We start from the raw sequence: 19135 nt of genomic DNA on the forward strand, positions 1-19135 counted from the left end.
TGCTTCCCCCCCTCTCCCCCTGGGAGTGCCCTGTGTGCATGTAACCTTAATAAAAAGCAGGCTGGGCATCCCAGTACTGAGTTCTTGTTTGACCCTCAATCGCAGCGTCGACTCGTTTTTGTGGGCAGAAGGGTATCCTAGCTGTACTGCAGCTAAGGGAGATTATTCTATATTTGCGAGACTCATATAGAATACTATGGAAAGCAGCTTCTCCCCTCTTTAGCAATAGGGATCCAGGCTACTAAGCGGTCCATCTCTCAGCGAGACTAAGGGTAACCGTAACATCCACCACCACCACCACCACCACCACCACCACCACCATCTCTTCTTCCTCTTCCTCTTCCTGTTCCACCACCACCACCACCATCTCTTCTTCCTCTTCCTCTTCTTCCTCCTCTTCCACCACCACCACCATCTCTTCTTCATCTTCCTCTTCTTCCTCCACTTCCACTTCCACCACCACCACCAACACCATCTCTTCTTCCTCTTCCACCACCACCACCATCTCTTCTTCCTCTTCCTCTTCCACCACCTCTTCCTCTTCTTCCTCTTCCACCACCACCACCACCACCATCTCTTCTTCCCTTTCCTCTTGTTCCTCCTCTTCCACCACCACCACCACCACCACCATCTCTTCTTCCTCTTCCTCTTCCACCACCTCTTCCTCTTCGTCCTCTTCCACCACCACCACCACCACCACCATCTCTTCTTCCTCTTCCTCTTCTTCCTCCTCTTCCACCACCACCTCCACCACCATATCTTCTTCCTCTTCCTCTTCCACCACCTCTTCCTCTTCTTCCTCTTCCTCTTCCTCTACCACCACCACCACCATCTCTTCTTCCTCTTCCTCTTCTTAATCCTCTTCCACTACCACCACCACCACCACCACCATCTCTTCTTCCTCATCCTCTTCTTCCTGTTCCTCTTCCACCACCACCACCACCATTTCTTCTTCCTCTTCCTCTTCTTCCTCCTCTTCCACCACCACTACCACCACCAACACCATCTCTTCTTCCTCTTCCTCTTCTTCCTCTTCCACCACCACCACCACGACCAGTCACTCCCTCTGCCTGTCTGCCAATCTTGGGCATTCATATAACCTAATACTAGGCAATGCAAGTCCTGCACTGGTCAGTTTCCTGAGATCCTTATTGGAAATCACAAGGGGTAAATTTTGAAGATAATAGAGGATTTTTGGAAAAATTATCATTTTAATGAGATTGACCGCTGCCGTAAGTGATAACGGAAATGTTACCCAAATCTTAAAATCCTCTTGGATTTTCTGAAATAATCCTTCAAAATTGGCCTGATACCAAAGTTTTGGATTTCTATTAATCTCAAGGCTGAGATATCGAACCGCCTCCACCTTATGAAAAATAGTTAAGGGGTAATCCCTGCTCGGTTCCCCTAACCACATCAATTCACTTTTTTACATGTTGATCTTATAACCTGCAAAGGAACTAAATTGATTTATCACATATATTACTTTCGGGATTGTTTCAGTCACTTTATTAAGAAAAAGAAGGATATCATCTGCGTAAAGTAATATTTTCAAATTTTGCCTTCCTCTTCATCTTCTTCCTCCTCTTCCACCACCACCACCACCACCACCATCTCTTCTTCCTCTTCATCTTCCTCAACCTCTTCCTCTTCTTCCTCTTCCTCTTCTTCCACCACCACCACCACCACCATCTCTTCTTCCTCTTCCTCTTCTTCCTCCTCTTCCACCACCACCACCACCACCACCACCACCATCTCTTCTTCCTTTTCCACCACCACCACCATCTCTTCTTCCTCTTCATCTTCCACCACCTCTTCCTCTTCTTCCTTTTCCTCTTCCACCACCACCACCACCACCACCACCATCTCTTCTTCCTCTTCCTCTTCTTCCTCCTCTTCCACCACCACCACCACCACCACCATCTCTTATTCCTCTTCCTCTTCTTCCTCTTCCACCACCACCACCACCATCTCTTCTTCCTCTTCTTCCTCTTCCACCACCACCACCACCACCACCACCACCACCACCACCACCACCACCACCACCACCACCACCACCACCATCTCTTCTTCCTCTTCCACCACCACCACCATCTCTTCTTCCTCTTCCTCTTCTTCCTCCTCTTCCACCACCACCACCACCACCACCACCACCACCATCTCTTCTTCCTCTTCCTCTTCCTCCTCCTCTTCCACCACCACCACCACCACCACCACCACCACCACCACCACCACCACCACCATCTCTTCTTCCTTTTTCTCTTCCTCCTCCTCTTCCACCACCACCACCACCATCTCTTCTTCCTCTTCCACCACCACCACCACCACCACCACCACCACCACCACCACCACCACCACCACCACCATCTCTTCTTCCTCTTCCTCTTCCTGTTTCACCACCACCACCACCACCATCTCTTCTTCCTCTTCCTCTTCTTCCTCCTCTTCCACCACCACCACCACCATCTCTTCTTCATCTTCCTCTTCTTCCTCCACTTCCAATTCCACCACCACCACCATCTCTTCTTCCTCTTCCACCACCACCACCACCATCTCTTCTTCCTCTTCCTCTTCCACCACCTATTCCTCTTCTTCCTCTTCCTCTTCCACCACCACCACCACCACCACCATCTCTTCTTCCTCTTCCTCTTCTTCCTCCTCTTCCTCCACCACCACCACCACCATCTCTTCTTCCTATTCCTCTTCCTCCTCCTCTTCCACCACCACCACCACCACCATCTCTTCTTCCTCGTTCTCTTCCTCCTCCTCTTCCACCACCACCACCATCTCTTCTTCCTCTTCCACCACCACCACAACCACCACCACCATCTCTTCTTCCTCTTCCTGTTCCACCACCACCACCATCTCTTCTTCCTCTTCCTCTTCTTCCTCCTCTTCCACCACCACCACCACCACCACCACCACCACCATCTCTTCTTCATCTTCCTCTTCTTCCTCCACTTCCACTTCCACCACCACCACCACCAATATCTCTTCATCCTCTTCTACCACCACCACCATCTCTTCTTCCTCTTCCTCTTCCACCACCTCTTCCTCTTCTTCCTCTTCCTCTTCCACCACCACCACCACCACCACCACCATCTCTTCTTCCCTTTCCTCTTGTTCCTCCTCTTCCACCACCACCACCACCACCACCACCATCTCTTCTTCCTCTTCCTCTTCCACCACCTCTTCCTCTTCGTCCTCTTCCACCACCACCACCACCACCACCACCACCATCTCTTCTTCCTCTTCCTCTTCTTCCTCCTCTTCCACCACCACCTCCACCACCATATCTTCTTCCTCTTCCTCTTCTACCACCTCTTCCTCTTCTTCCTCTTCCTCTTCCACCACCACCACCATCTCTTCTTCCTCTTCCTCTTCCTCTTCTTAATCCTCTTCCATTACCACCACCACCATCTCTTCTTCCTCATCCTCTTCTTCTTGTTCCTCTTCCACCACCACCACCACCACCATCTCTTCTTCATCTTCTTCCTCCTCTTCCACCACCACTACCACCACCACCACCATCTCTTCTTCCTCTTCCTCTTCTTCCTCTTACTCTTCCACCACCACCACCACCACCAGTCACTCCCTCTGCCTGTCTGCCAATCTTGGGCATTCATATAACCTAATACTAGGCAATGCAAGTCCTGCACTGGTGTATTTTTGTGCAAGCCTGTCCAGGGATAAACGTGGTTTTTTAGATTTCCAAATAAATTTTGAGAAGCTGGCTGTCAGTTTCCTGAGATCCTTATTGGAAATCACAAGGGGTAAATTTTGAAGATAATAGAGGATTTTTGGAAAAATTATCGTTTTAATGAGATTGACCGCTGCCGTAAGTGATAACGGAAATGTTACCCAAATCTTAAGATCCTCTTGGATTTTCTGAAATAATCCTTCAAAATTGGCCTGATACCAAAGTTTTGGATTTCTATTAATCTCAAGGCTGAGATATCGAACCGCCTCCACCTTATGAAAAATAGTTAAGGGGTAATCCCTGCTCGGTTCCCCTAACCACATCAATTCACTTTTTTACATGTTGATCTTATAACCTGCAAAGGAACTAAATTGATTTATCACATATATTACTTTCGGGATTGTTTCAGTCACTTTATTAAGAAAAAGAAGGATATCATCTGCGTAAAGTAATATTTTCAAATTTTGCCTTCCTCTTCCTCTTCTTCCTCCTCTTCCACCACCACCACCACCATCTCTTCTTCCTCTTCATCTTCCACAACCTCTTCCTCTTCTTCCTCTTCCTCTTCTTCCACCACCACCACCACCACCATCTCTTCTTCCTCTTCCTCTTCTTCCTCCTCTTCCACCACCACCACCACCACCACCACCACCACCATCTCTTCTTCCTTTTCCACCACCACCACCATCTCTTCTTCCTCTTCATCTTCCACCACCTCTTCCTCTTCTTCCTTTTCCTCTTCCACCACCACCACCACCACCACCACCACCATCTCTTCTTCCTCTTCCTCTTCTTCCTCCTCTTCCACCACCACCACCACCACCACCATCTCTTCTTCCTCTTCCTCTTCTTCCTCTTCCACCACCACCACCACCATCTCTTCTTCCTCTTCTTCCTCTTCCACCACCACCACCACCACCACCACCACCACCACCACCACCATCTCTTCTTCCTCTTCCACCACCACCACCATCTCTTCTTCCTCTTCCTCTTCTTCCTCCTCTTCCACCACCACCACCACCACCACCACCACCACCACCATCTCTTCTTCCTCTTCCTCTTCCTCCTCCTCTTCCACCACCACCACCACCACCACCACCACCATCTCTTCTTCCTCTTTCTCTTCCTCCTCCTCTTCCACCACCACCACCACCATCTCTTCTTCCTCTTCCACCACCACCACCACCACCACCACCACCACCATCTCTTCTTCCTCTTCCTCTTCCTGTTTCACCACCACCACCACCACCATCTCTTCTTCCTCTTCCTCTTCTTCCTCCTCTTCCACCACCACCACCACCATCTCTTCTTCATCTTCCTCTTCTTCCTCCACTTCCAATTCCACCACCACCACCATCTCTTCTTCCTCTTCCACCACCACCACCATCTCTTCTTCCTCTTCCTCTTCCACCACCTATTCCTCTTCTTCCTCTTCCACCACCACCACCACCACCACCATCTCTTCTTCCTCTTCCTCTTCTTCCTCCTCTTCCTCCACCACCACCACCACCATCTCTTCTTCCTATTCCTCTTCCTCCTCCTCTTCCACCACCACCACCACCACCATCTCTTCTTCCTCGTTCTCTTCCTCCTCCTCTTCCACCACCACCACCATCTCTTCTTCCTCTTCCACCACCACCACAACCACCACCACCATCTCTTCTTCCTCTTCCTGTTCCACCACCACCATCTCTTCTTCCTCTTCCTCTTCTTCCTCCTCTTCCACTACCACCACCACCACCACCACCACCATCTCTTCTTCATCTTCCTCTTCTTCTTCCACTTCCACTTCCACCACCACCACCACCACCACCATCTCTTCTTCCTCTTCTACCACCACCACCATCTCTTCTTCCACTTCCTCTTCCACCACCTCTTCCTCTTCTTCCTCTTCCTCTTCCACCACCACCACCACCACCACCACCATCTCTTCTTCCCTTTCCTCTTGTTCCTCCTCTTCCACCACCACCACCACCATCACCACCACCACCACCATCTCTTCTTCCTCTTCCTCTTCCACCACCTCTTCCTCTTCGCCCTCTTCCACCACCACCACCACCACCATCTCTTCTTCCTCTTCCTCTTCTTCCTCCTCTTCCACCACCACCTCCACCACCATATCTTCTTCCTCTTCCTCTTCTACCACCTCTTCCTCTTCTTCCTCTTCCTCTTCCACCACCACCACCATCTCTTCTTCCTCTTCCTCTTCTTAATCCTCTTCCACTACCACCACCACCATCTCTTCTTCCTCATCCTCTTCTTCTTGTTCCTCTTCCACCACCACCACCACCACCATCTCTTCTTCATCTTCTTCCTCCTCTTCCACCATCACTACCACCACCACCACCATCTCTTCTTCCTCTTCCTCTTCTTCCTCTTACTCTTCCACCACCACCACCACCACCAGTCACTCCCTCTGCCTGTCTGCCAATCTTGGGCATTCATATAACCTAATACTAGGCAATGCAAGTCCTGCACTGGTGTATTTTTGTGCAAGCCTGTCCAGGGATAAACGTGGTTTTTTAGATTTCCAAATAAATTTTGAGAAGCTGGCTGTCAGTTTCCTGAGATCCTTATTGGAAATCACAAGGGGTACATTTTGAAGATAATAGAGGATTTTTGGAAAAATTATCGTTTTAATGAGATTGACCGCTGCCGTAAGTGATAACGGAAATGTTACCCAAATCTTAAGATCCTCTTGGATTTTCTGAAATAATCCTTCAAAATTGGCCTGATACCAAAGTTTTGGATTTCTATTAATCTCAAGGCTGAGATATCGAACCGCCTCCACCTTATGAAAAATAGTTAAGGGGTAATCCCTGCTCGGTTCCCCTAACCACATCAATTCACTTTTTTACATGTTGATCTTATAACCTGCAAAGGAACTAAATTGATTTATCACATATATGACTTTCGGGATTGTTTCAGTCACTTTATTAAGAAAAAGAAGGATATCATCTGCGTAAAGTAATATTTTCAAATTTTGCCTTCCTCTTCCTCTTCTTCCTCCTCTTCCACCACCACCACCACCACCACCACCATCTCTTCTTCCTCTTCATCTTCCACAACCTCTTCCTCTTCTTCCTCTTCCTCTTCTTCCACCACCACCACCACCACCATCTCTTCTTCCTCTTCCTCTTCTTCCTCCTCTTCCACCACCACCACCATCTCTTCATCCTTTTCCACCACCACCATCACTTCTTCCTCTTCATCTTCCACCACCTCTTCCTCTTCTTCCTTTTCCTCTTCCACCACCACCACCACCACCATCTCTTCTTCCTCTTCCTCTTCTTCCTCCTCTTCCACCACCACCACCACCACCACCACCATCTCTTCTTCCTCTTCCTCTTCTTCCTCTTCCACCACCACCACCACCATCTCTTCTTCCTCTTCTTCCTCTTCCACCACCACCACCACCACCACCACCACCACCACCACCATCTCTTCTTCCTCTTCCACCACCACCACCATCTCTTCTTCCTCTTCTTCCTCCTCTTCCACCACCACCACCACCACCACCACCACCACCACCACCACCACCACCACCACTACCACCACCACCACCACCACCACCACCACCATCTCTTCTTCCTCTTCCTCTTCCTCCTCCTCTTCCACCACCACCACCACCACCACCACCACCACCATCTCTTCTTCCTCTTTCTCTTCCTCCTCCTCTTCCACCACCACCACCACCATCTCTTCTTCCTCTTCCACCACCACCACCACCACCACCACCACCACCACCATCTCTTCTTCCTCTTCCTCTTCCTGTTCCACCACCACCACCACCACCATCTCTTCTTCCTCTTCCTCTTCTTCCTCCTCTTCCACCACCACCACCACCACCATCTCTTCTTCATCTTCCTCTTCTTCCTCCACTTCCACTTCCACCACCACCACCATCTCTTCTTCCTCTTCCACCACCACCACCATCTCTTCTTCCTCTTCCACCACCTCTTCCTCTTCTTCCTCTTCCTCTTCCACCACCACCACCACCACCACCACCATCTCTTCTTCATCTTCCTCTTCTTCCTCCACTTCCACTTCCACCACCACCACCACCATCTCTTCTTCCTCTTCCACCACCACCACCATCTCTTCTTCCTCTTCCACCACCTCTTCCTCTTCTTCCTCTTCCTCTTCCACCACCACCACCACCACCACCATCTCTTCTTCCTCTTCCTCTTCTTCCTCCTCTTCCACCACCACCACCACCACCACCACCATCTCTTCTTCCTCTTCCTCTTCCTCCTCCTCTTCCACCACCACCACCACCACCACCATCTCTTCTTCCTCTTTCTCTTCCTCCTCCTCTTCCACCACCACCACCATCTCTTCTTCCTCTTCCACCACCACCACCACCACCACCACCATCTTTTCTTCCTCTTCCTGTTCCACCACCACCACCACCATCTCTTCTTCCTCTTCCTCTTCTTCCTCCTCTTCCACCACCACCACCACCACCACCACCACCATCTCTTCTTCATCTTCCTCTTCTTCCTCCACTTCCACTTCCACCACCACCTCTTCTTCCTCTTCCTCTTCCACCACCACCACCACCACCACCATCTCTTCTTCCCTTTCCTCTTGTTCCTCCTCTTCCACCACCACCACCATCACCATCTCTTCTTCCTCTTCCTCTTCCACCACCTCTTCCTCTTCGTCCTCTTCCACCACCACCACCACCATCTCTTCTTCCTCTTCCTCTTCTTCCTCCTCTTCCACCACCACCTCCACCACCATATCTTCTTCCTCTTCCTCTTCTACCACCTCTTCCTCTTCTTCCTCTTCCTCTTCCACCACCACCACCATCTCTTCTTCCTCTTCCTCTTCTTAATCCTCTTCCACTACCACCACCACCATCTCTTCTTCCTCATCCTCTTCTTCTTGTTCCTCTTCCACCACCACCACCACCACCACCATCTCTTCTTCATCTTCTTCCTCCTCTTCCACCACCACTACCACCACCACAACCATCTCTTCTTCCTCTTCCTCTTCTTCCTCTTCCTCTTCCACCACCACCACCACCACGACCAGTCACTCCCTCTGCCTGTCTGCCAATCTTGGGCATTCATATAACCTAATACTAGGCAATGCAAGTCCTGCACTGGTGTATTTTTGTGCAAGCCTGTCCAGGGATAAACGTGGTTTTTTAGATTTCCAAATACATTTTGAGAAGCTGGCTGTCAGTTTCCTGAGATCCTTATTGGAAATCACAAGGGGTAAATTTTGAAGATAATAGAGGATTTTTGGAAAAATTATCGTTTTAATGAGATTGACCGCTGCCGTAAGTGATAACGGAAATGTTACCCAAATCTTAAAATCCTCTTGGATTTTCTGAAATAATCCTTCAAAATTGGCCTGATACCAAAGTTTTGGATTTCTATTAATCTCAAGGCTGAGATATCGAACCGCCTCCACCTTATGAAAAATAGTTAAGGGGTAATCCCTGCTCGGTTCCCCTAACCACATCAATTCACTTTTTTACATGTTGATCTTATAACCTGCAAAGGAACTAAATTGATTTATCACATATATTACTTTCGGGATTGTTTCAGTCACTTTATTAAGAAAAAGAAGGATATCATCTGCGTAAAGTAATATTTTCAAATTTTGCCTACCCAACGGTATCCCAGGAAGAATTTGACGTAATTTAACAGCCAGGGGTTCCAATACTATATTAAAGAGGAGAGGTGAAAGCGGACAACCCTGTCTTGTTCCTCTTTGTAAAATAATCCCAGGAGAGATCTTACCATTAATTAGTAAATATTTTACAGGATTTTGATATATTTTTTGTACAAAACTGGAAAAATTAAATCTCTTCTTCCTCTTCCTCCTCCTCTTCCACCACCACCACCACCATCTCTTCTTCCTCTTCCTCTTCTTCCTCCTCTTCCACCACCACCACCACCACCATCTCTTCTTCCTCTTCCTCTTCTTCCTCCTCTTCCACCACCACCACCACCACCATCTCTTCTTCCTCTTCCACCACCACCACCATCTCTTCTTCCTCTTCCTCTTCTTCCACCTCTTCCTCCACAACCACCACCACCACCATCTCTTCTTCCTCATCCTCTTCTTCCTTTTCCTCTTCCACCACCACCACCACCACCATCTCTTCTTCCTCTTCCTCTTCTTCCTCCTCTTCCACCACCACCATCTCTTCTTCTTCTTCCTCTTCCACCACCACCACCATCTCTTCTTCCTCTTCTTCCTCCTCTTCCTCCACAACCACCACCACCATCTCTTCTTCCTCTTCTTCCTCCTCTTCCACCACCACCACCACCACCACCATCTCTTCTTCCTCTTCCTCTTCTTCCTCCTCTTCCACCACCTAAACCACCAACTCTTCTTCCTCTTCCTCTTCCTCTTCTTCCTCCTCATCCACCACCACCACCATCTCTTCATCCTCTTCCTCTTCTTCCTCCTCTTCCACCACCACCACCACCATCTCTTCTTCCTCTTCCTCTTCTTCCTCCTCTTCCACCACCACCACTACCACCACCATCTCTTCTTCCTCTTCCTCTTCTACCACCACCACCACCATCTCATCTTCCTCTTCTTCCACCTCTTCCTCCACAACCACCACCACCACCACCATCTCTTCTTCCTCTTCCTCTTCTTCCTTCTCTTCCACCACCACCATCTCTTCTTCCTCATCCTCTTCCACCACCACCACCATCTCTTCTTCCTCTTCTTCCTCCTCTTCCTCCACCACCACCACCACCATCTCTTCTTCCTCTTCCTCTTCTTCCTTCTCTTCCACCACCACCATCTCTTCTTCCTCATCCTCTTCCACCACCACCACCATCTCTTCTTCCTCTTCTTCCTCCTCTTCCACCACCACCACCACCACCACCACCATCTCTTCTTCCTCTTCCTCTTCTTCCTCCTCTTCCACCACCTAAACCACCATCTCTTCTTCCTCTTCCTCTTCCTCTTCTTCCTCCTCATCCACCACCACCACCACCATCTCTTCTTCCTCTTCCTCTTCCACCACCACCACCATCTATTCTTCCTCTTCCTCCTCCACCACCACCACCACCACCACTTCTACCTCTTCCTCTTCCTCCTCCTCTTCCATCACCAACACCACCACCACCACCACCACCATCTCTTCTTCCTCTTCCACCACCACCACCACCACCACCACCACCATCTCTTCTTCCTCTTCCACCACCACCACCACCACCACCATCTCTTCTTCCTCTTCCTTTTCCTCCACCACCACCACCACCACCATCTCTTCTTCCTCTTCCACCACCACCACCACCATCTCTTCTTCCTCTTCCTCTTCTTCCTCCTCTTCCACCACATCCACCACCACCACCACCACCACCATCTCTTCTTCCTCTTCCTCTTCTTCCTCCTCTTCCTCCACCACCACCACCATCACCACCATCTCTTCTTCCTCTTCCTCTTCCACCACCACCACCACCACCACCACCATCTCTTCTTCCTCTTCCACCACCACTACCACCACTTCTTCCTCTTCTTCTTCCTCCTCCTCTTCCACCAGCACCACCACCACCATCATTTCTTCTTCCTCTTCCTCTTCTTCCTCCTCTTCCTCCACCACCACCACCACCATCTCTTCTTCCTCTTCCTCTTCTTCCTCCTCTTCCTCCACCACCACCACCACCAGCATCTCTTCTTCCTCTTCCACCACCACCACCACCACCACCACCATCTCTTCTTCCTCCTCTTCCACCACCACCACCACCATCTCTTCTTCCTCTTCCTCTTCTTCCTCTTCCACCACCACCACCACCACCATCTCTTCTTCCTCTTCCTCTTCCACCACCTCTTACTCTTCTTCCTCTTCCACCACCACCACCACCACCACCATCTCTTCTTCCTCTTCCTCTTCCATCACCTCTTCCTCTTCTTCCTCTTCCACCACCACCACCACCACCACCACCATCTCTTATTCCTCTTCTTCCTCCTCTTCCACCATCACCACCACCACCACCATCTCTTCTTCCTCTTCCTCTTCCACCACCACCACTACCACCACCACCATCTCTTCTTCCTCTTCTTCCTCTTCCTCTTCCACCACCACCACCACCACCACCACCACCACCACCACCACCATCTATTCTTCCTCTTCCACCACCACCACCACCATCTCTTCTTCCTCTTCCTCTTCTTCCTCTTCCTTTTCCACCACCACCACCACCATCTCTTCTTCCTCTTCTTCTTCCACCACCTCTTCCTCTTCGTCCTCTTCCACCACCACCACCACCTCCACCACCACCACCACCACCACCACCATCTCTTCTTACTCTTCCTCTTCTTCCTCCTCTTCCACCACCACCACCATCTCTTCTTCCTCTTCCACCACCTCTTCCTCTTCTTCCTCTTCCTCTTCCACCACCTCTTCCTCTTCTTCCACTTCCACCACCACAAACATCTCTTCTTCCTCTTCCTCTTCTTCCTCCTCTTCCACCACCACCACCACCACCATCTCTTCTTCCTCTTCATCTTCCACCACCTCTTCCTCTTCTTCCTCTTCCTCTTCCACCACCACCACCACCACCATCTCTTCTTCCTCTTCTTCCTCCTCTTCCACCACCACCACCACCACCACCACCATCTCTTCTTCCTTTTCCACCACCACCACCATCTCTTCTTCCTCTTCATCTTCCACCACCTCTTCCTCTTCTTCCTCTTCCTCTTCCACCACTAACACCACCACCACCATCTCTTCTTCCTCTTCTTCCTCCTCTTCCACCACCACCACCATCTCTTCTTCCTCTTCTTCCTCTTCCTCTTCCACCAACACTACCACCACCATCTCTTCTTCCTCTTCTTCCTCTTCCACCACCACCACCACCACCACCACCACCATCTCTTCTTCCTCTTCCACCACCACCACCACCACCATCTCTTCTTACTCTTCCTCTTCTTCCTCCTCTTCCACCACCACCACCACCACCACCACCACCACCATCTCTTCTTCCTCTTCCTCTTCCTCCTCCTCTTCCACCACCACCACCACCACCACCACCATCTCTTCTTCCTCTTTCTCTTCCTCCTCCTCTTCCACCACCACCACCACCATCTCTTCTTCCTCTTCCACCACCACCACCACCACCACCACCACCACCATCTCTTCTTCCTCTTCCTCTTCCACCACCACCACCACCATCTCTTCTTCCTCTTCCTCTTCTTCCTCCTCTTTCACCACCACCACCACCATCTCTTCTTCCTCTTCCACCACCACCACCATCTCTTCTTCCTCTTCCTCTTCCACCACCTCTTCCTCTTCTTCCTCTTCCTCTTCCACCACCACCACCACCACCACCATTGTTACAGAAGCATTAGTTATTTTGTTGTGAAGAAACTTATTTCCCAGCAGCAATGCCTGAACCAGCCAAGCCAGCGCCTAAGAAGGGCTCCAAGAAAACTGTAACAAGTATCATTTCATAAAGGGTTAACTCTGTTCAGTTTTGAGAAAACTATTTTCTGAGGCAGGTTTCCTAGCATATTGTGTACTGTAATTAAGTTTGTGATAAGCATTCACTGCTAGGTGATAAGAAGGACTCAATTGTTTTCTTGTGTGTACTTGTTATCTGTGGTGGCCTGTCCAAGGGCTTTGTCTAAATGTGTGATGGGGGATTTTATGCTTCCCCCCCTGGGAGTGCCCTGTGTGCATGTAACCTAAATAAAAAGCAGGCTGGGCATCCCAGTCCTCAGTTCTTGGTTGTCCCTCAATCGCAGCGTTGACTCGTTTTTGTGGGCAGAAGGGTATCCTAGCTGTACTACAGCTAAGGGGGATTATTCTACATTTGCGAGACTCATATAGAATACTATGGAAAGCAGTTTCTCCCCTCTTCAGCAATAGGAATCCAGGCTACTAAGCGGTCCATCTCTCAGCGAGACTAAGGGTAACCGTAACATTTGGCGGCAGCGGTGGGATTTTTCCTGGATTTCCTAGGAGAGGTACAGAACGGATGGAGAGCGCTTACGAAAAATTGAAGCGTACAACCCTAAAGGATTTACTTGAAAGCAGAGGGGGGTACGCCAGCAACCGGCCGAGGAGAGAGCTGATCGCAGAATTGACCGAACTGGATCAGAGCTTCACAATGGCGGAAACACCGACCACGATTAGTGACGAAAAAACCAGGATTGTTCGGGAGAGGCTCTCACTGTACGGGCCGAACCCCTCCATGGAATTGGTACAGCAGTTGATGGCGGAAGCGGACAAGGATATACGAGAGACTCGAGCCCACGAACTCAACCTAGCGAACGCACACCGCAATGCTGAAGCCCCGCAGGTAATCATCCCTGTCGAAAATGCTGGGAGGCCCAAGATACCCTATGCGGCATTTCGACCCTTCCTAGAGAGCGAGACAGGGATTGATGAATATTTGGCGGACTTCGAAAGGCAATGTGCCCTGCACCAGATTCCCAACAGGGAGTGGCCCACGATATTGTCTGGGAAACTATCCGGGCGAGCCCTGGAAGCCTTTCGTACTCTGGGTGCTGAGGAAGTGACACAGTATGAGCTAGTTAAGGAGACACTGTTGCGACGGTACGCAGTAACTCCGGACGCGTATCGCCGACAGTTTCGGGGCACGAAAAAGAAGCCTAACGATACCCATATGGAATGGGCGCACCGAATGCGGAGAGCGGCAAATCACTGGATGAGCGGAAGTAAAGCGGTGACTGGTGAGGAAATTTTACAATTGTTTCTCTTAGAACATTTTTATAATGGCATGGAACAGCAAGGGAAGGAATGGCTGCGAGACAGGCGACCTTCTACCTTAGAAGAAGCAGCCAAATTGGCCGATGAACATTATGACTCCCATCTTCACGAACCCAGAGAGGTTTACCGTGCACCCCCTCGTGCTGAATTCCGAGCCCCGGTGCCCGCAGGGCCCGCCCGACACTCAGGACCACCCAATAACAGCTCTGAGCGTCCCAGACCGACTTGCCACCGATGCAAGCAACCAGGGCATTTCATGGCTAGCTGCCCCCTTAATACGCACCAGACACCCAGGAATTACAATTACCCCTCTGGGGCATATCGTCCGGCCCGGACCCTCTGTGTTAACCAAGAGGCCCCTATGGAGGAATATTTGGGGCCGCTTCACGAGGCGGACCCTGTATATGCTGCCTCAGATAACCGCCAGCACCATCGGCAGAAGGTATGGCTCGAGGGGCGATCTACCGAGGGATTGAGAGACACAGGGGCTACTATCACGCTGGTACAGAGTCATTTGGTGCCGGAGCACAAGCGATCTGGACAGACTGTGGCCGTTAGAGTGGCGGGGGGGGGATGTGTACAAAATTCCAACAGCTAAAGTGCATCTTGATTGGGGAGCGGGAAAGGGGGCTGTGAACGTGGGCATAATGGATAATTTACCTGCCGAAGTACTACTGGGCAATGATTTGGGCCCCATGACTTCTGCCTATGCTCCAGTATGCAACAACGAGGCGGACCCAGTGACTACACGGGCCCAAGCCCGGACGGAGCGAGAACTCTCACCAGTGCGGGAGAAACAGGTAAGACCTACCCCGACATTGCCTGACATGTTAGGCCCCATACCCTGGGACACCCCAGATGCTTTCGAGACAGAGTCTAAGACTGACCCGACCTTACAAAAGTACCGGGAACGAGCAGAGACCGGAGGGGGCGGGGCAGATAATGAAACATTCTTATGGGAAAAAGGGAAACTATACCGCTGGACAGAGAAAAGGGGACAGCGTAGGCGACAGCTGGTAGTGCCCCACAAATACCGTCAAGAAATCCTCAAGATAGGCCATGACATCCCCTTAGCAGGCCACCTAGCTGTAACCCGTACCCTACACCGCATTACTCACACGTTCTTTTGGCCAGGGGTACACGCCGACGTTAGAACTTACTGTAACACCTGCGATGTGTGTCAACGAGTAGGAAGGCGAGGCGATCACCCTAAAGCCCATCTAGTAAATATGCCCATTGTAGAGGAACCCTTCAGCCGGGTTGCTATTGACCTAGTGGGACCACTGGCTACCCCTAGTCCCTCCGGTAAGCGCTACATTCTTACCGTAGTGGACTACGCTACCAGGTACCCAGAGGCTGTCGCCCTATCCAACATACAAGCGGATACGGTAGCGAATGCACTAGTACAGGTGTTCTCCCGGGTAGGATTTCCAAAAGAAATCCTATCCGACCGAGGCACCCAATTTACGGCTGAATTGACCCAACAACTCTGGCAGGTTTGCAAAATTAAGTCCCTCCTGAGCTCCCCATACCACCCCCAGACGAACGGGCTGTGTGAGAGGTTCAATGGGACCCTCAAGCAAATGCTCAAGACGTTCACTCAGGAATACCGAGACTGGGAACGCTTCCTGCCGCACCTCCTTTTTGCTTATCGGGAGGTGCCCCAGGAAACGACAGGGTTCTCTCCCTTCGAGTTGCTCTACGGAAGAAAGGTACGGGGACCCCTAAACCTGATCCGGGAGCACTGGGAGGGAGAGATGGAGACTGACGGTGTCCCCATTGTGCCATACGTGCTGGAACTCAGGGACCGAATGGAGCAATTAGCCAAATCCGTGCGGGCTAATCTCCAGTCGGCCCAGAGAAGACAGAAAGTATGGTACGATCGGGGGGCCCGAAAGAGAATCTTTACCATAGGACAAAAGGTGTTAGTACTTAAGCCGGTGAAGACAGACAAATTGCAGGCGTCCTGGCAGGGCCCCTACCAGATCGTAGAGAAAAGGGGAGAAACCACTTATGTGATAGCTAGCTGCCACGACAACAATCTTAGAAAGACATTCCATGTAAACATGCTCAAGGAATATTTTGAGCGACCAGAGAACGTGACGGCCGTATGTTGTTCCCCTCAGGAAGGCCCCGACAGTCTACCCATTCCAGACCTATTAGAAAAGAGTCTCCCCACAGGTATAGTGGCTCAGGTTCAGATAGGAGACCGACTTAGCCCCACTGAAAGGGAGCAGCTCAACCAACTCCTACAGTCCAAACACCTCACCTTCTCCCCGAAGCCAGGGTACACTACTTTAACCACCCACCAGGTAGATACTCCGGGACAAGCTCCCTTGCGCCAGGCTCCGTACCGAATCCCCGAAGCAGTTAGGATAGGAATGAAGAAGGAGATCGATGAGATGCTCCAACTCGGGGTAATTGAGCCCTCCGATAGTCCCTGGGCCTCCCCAGTTGTCTTGGTGCCCAAGAAAGATGGGACCACCCGGTTCTGCGTAGACTATCGGAGGCTCAATGAAAAGACCGTGACGGACGCTTACCCTATGCCCAGGGTAGACGAGCTACTCGATCGTATAGCCAGGGGAAATTACCTGACCACTATTGACCTCTGCAAAGGTTACTGGCAGATTCCCCTGGCCCCGGAGGCTATCCCCAAGTCGGCATTCGTCACCCCATTCGGCTTATATCAGTTTAGGGTAATGCCGTTTGGGATGAAGAATGCCCCAGCTACATTCCAGCGCTTGGTGGATAGGCTCCTGGATGGCTTCCAGAGTTTTGCTTGCGCCTACCTGGACGACATAGCGATCCACAGTGAGTCATGGGAGGACCACTTAGCTCACATAGGAATGGTTCTGGATCAGATCCGGGCTGCTGGCCTGACTCTGAAGCCAGAAAAATGCCACTTTGGGATGGCCGAGGTACAGTACCTGGGTCACCGGGTGGGGTGTGGAAAGCAGCGACCAGAGCCGGCCAAGATAGAAGCTGTCGCCAATTGGCCCACCCCCATCACTAAGACTCAGGTCCTAGCCTTCCTGGGCACGGCAGGGTACTATAGACGGTTCGTACCAGACTACAGCACACTTGCCAAACCCCTGACTGACTTGACCAAGAAGAACTTACCTCGACAGGTCCTGTGGTCTCCCCACTGTGAAACGGCTTTCCAGGCTCTCAAAAATGCTCTAATTAACGCTCCTGTCTTGGCGGCTCCAGCCCTTAACAAACGTTTTATCGTCCACACAGATGCTTCCATGTTCGGGCTGGGAGCCGTCCTCAGCCAAGTAGGCGAAGATGGAGGGGAGCATCCAGTTGCCTACATCAGCCGGAAGCTCCTGCCCCGCGAAGTCAGCTATGCAGCGGTCGAAAAGGAGTGTTTGGCTTTGGTGTGGGCATTAAAGAAATTGACTCCCTATTTATATGGGCAGGAGTTCACTCTGGTCACCGACCATAACCCGTTGGTGTGGCTGAACCGGGTCTCTGGAGATAATGGCAGGCTATTACGTTGGAGTTTATCGTTGCAACCCTTCAATTTCACCATTACTTACAGACCTGGGAAACAGAATGGCAACGCCGACGGGTTGTCCAGACAAACCGACCTCAGCCCCGCATAACCAGCGGTCTGGACAGCCTTAGTCTGCCCCGAAAAGGGGTCAGACCGTGTCTGCCAGAGTGTTCCACAGAAAGGGAGCACTGTTACAGAAGCATTAGTTATTTTGTTGTGAAGAAACTTATTTCCCAGCAGCAATGCCTGAACCAGCCAAGCCAGCGCCTAAGAAGGGCTCCAAGAAAACTGTAACAAGTATCATTTCATAAAGGGTTAACTCTGTTCAGTTTTGAGAAAACTATTTTCTGAGGCAGGTTTCCTAGCATATTGTGTACTGTAATTAAGTTTGTGATAAGCATTCACTGCTAGGTGATAAGAAGGACTCAATTGTTTTCTTGTGTGTACTTGTTATCTGCGGTGGCCTGTCCAAGGGCTTTGTCTAAATGTGTGATGGGGGATTTTATGCTTCCCCCCCTGGGAGTGCCCTGTGTGCATGTAACCTAAATAAAAAGCAGGCTGGGCATCCCAGTCCTCAGTTCTTGGTTGTCCCTCAATCGCAGCGTTGACTCGTTTTTGTGGGCAGAAGGGTATCCTAGCTGTACTACAGCTAAGGGGGATTATTCTACATTTGCGAGACTCATATAGAATACTATGGAAAGCAGTTTCTCCCCTCTTCAGCAATAGGAATCCAGGCTACTAAGCGGTCCATCTCTCAGCGAGACTAAGGGTAACCGTAACAACCATCTCTTCTTCCTCTTCCTCTTCTTCCTCCTCTTCCACCACCACCACCACCACCATCTCTTCTTCCTCTTCCACCACCTCTTCCTCTTCGTCCTCTTCCACCACCACCACCACCATCTCTTCTTCCTCTTCTTCCTCCTCTTCCACCACCACCTCCACCACCATCTCTTCTTCCTCTTCCTCTTCCACCACCTCTTCCTCTTCTTCCTCTTCCTCTTCCACCACCACCACCATCTCTTCTTCCTCTTCCTCTTCTTAATCCTCTTCCACTACCACCACCACCATCTCTTCTTCCTCATCCTCTTCTTCCTGTTCCTCTTCCACCACCACCACCACCACCATCTCTTCTTCCTCTTCCTCTTCTTCCTCCTCTTCCACCACCACCACCACCACCACCACCACCATCTCTTCTTCCTCTTCCTTTTCTTCCTCTTCCTCT

The sequence above is a fragment of the Bombina bombina genome, chromosome 5, assembly GCF_027579735.1.
Source record: "Bombina bombina isolate aBomBom1 chromosome 5, aBomBom1.pri, whole genome shotgun sequence".
In the NCBI taxonomy this organism is placed as follows: Eukaryota; Metazoa; Chordata; class Amphibia; order Anura; family Bombinatoridae; genus Bombina; species Bombina bombina.